Source organism: Pteropus vampyrus, unplaced genomic scaffold (genome assembly GCF_000151845.1).
Source record: "Pteropus vampyrus isolate Shadow unplaced genomic scaffold, Pvam_2.0 Scaffold1000008628, whole genome shotgun sequence".
NCBI classification, from domain to species: Eukaryota; Metazoa; Chordata; class Mammalia; order Chiroptera; family Pteropodidae; genus Pteropus; species Pteropus vampyrus.
The window spans coordinates 1-1,380 of NW_011923030.1; the positions used below are offsets into that span (position 1 = coordinate 1).

General features: G+C 36.2%; 1 non-coding gene across 1 annotated transcript; it reads left to right on the plus strand.

Moving 5' to 3' along the window:
• The first annotated feature begins 957 nt into the window (after positions 1–957).
• LOC111735794 lies at positions 958–1,076 on the plus strand. The gene has a single exon (XR_002778976.1). It is a non-coding gene; the product is annotated as a 5S ribosomal RNA (ribosomal RNA).
• Positions 1,077–1,380: the final 304 nt, after the last annotated feature.

Genomic DNA, 1,380 nt, shown 5'->3' on the forward strand with positions numbered 1-1,380 from the left:
ATAAAAAGTAAAAGTTAGGGGAAACCTGAGTAAATGATAAAAGGTGACTCTCGTTAGTATTTTGCAACTTTTCCCATAAATATAATTTTCCCATAACTATAAATATAATTTCAAAATAAAAGATTAAAAAGGAAAAAAAAAAACCAGAGGGAAAAGAGAGGGGAACAAGAATGTAAGTGATGGCTGACTTCTTCTTTTTTAAAAATTAATTAATTAATTTTTTCATGGTGACATTGGTTAACAAAATCCAAGAAATTTCATCTGTACATTTTAACAGTGAGGCATATATATATTTACATTGTGTGTTCGCCTCCCATAGTTAGATTTCTTTCTGTCACCACGTATTTGACCCCCTTTACCCCATCTACCTCCCCCTTCCCTCTCCCCGCTACCCTCTGGTAACCACTAGTCTATTGTCTGTGTTCATGAGTCTCTGTTTGTTTGTCCTGTTCATTTGTTGCTTTTAGGTTTATATCCCACATATAAATGATATCATGTGATTTTCAACTTTTTCTGTCTGGCTTATTTTGCTTAGCAGGATTATCTCGAGGTCTATCCACGTTGTCGCAAATGGCAGTATTTTATCTCTTCTTATAGCTGAATAATATTCCATTGTATATATGTACCACAGCTTCTTTAGCCAATCATCTATTGTAGGACACTGACTTCTAATCAGAAATAATGGAGGCTGGGGTGAGGGTGGCGGGTGGGCGAGCATGCCTCCTTGACATTTTGTTTGAGCTATAGATTTAGTGGGGCTATGTCTTGTCTTAAGTTGCTTTAATGCATTGTATTAGGTCTTCACACAGAATAAAGGTGGTTTTGAAATGTAACCACAACAAAAGAAACAGTAGAGGCCAGAAAACCATGCAACCACATCTTTAATGTACTAAAAGGAAAAACCTGTCAACCTAGAAATCATATCTAAGAAATATCATTAAAAATGAGGGTTAAACAGACTACGGCCATGCCACCCTGAACAAGCCCAATCCCGTCTGATCTTGGAAGCTAAGCAGGGTTGGGCCTGGTTAGTACTTGGATGGGAGACCACCTAGGAAGACCAGGTGCTGTAGGAGTAAAAAACAAACAAACAAGCAAACAAATAAATAAATAAGGGATTATAAGATGACAAGGTTCTTGCAATCTGTGAGGTCAACCAAGGGTTGCCTAGCCTAAAATTATTAATTAATTAATTAAAATAAATACATAAAAATGAAGGTGAAACAAAGATGATTGAACTTATTTGTCAGCAGACCTTCGTTACAAGGTTTTCTATAGTAAGTTCTTGAGGGTGAAGGGAAATGATATCAGATGGAAACTCAGAACTAGAGGACAGGAGGAAGAAATGGTAAATATGTGGGTAAATTTAAAAGGTTATGT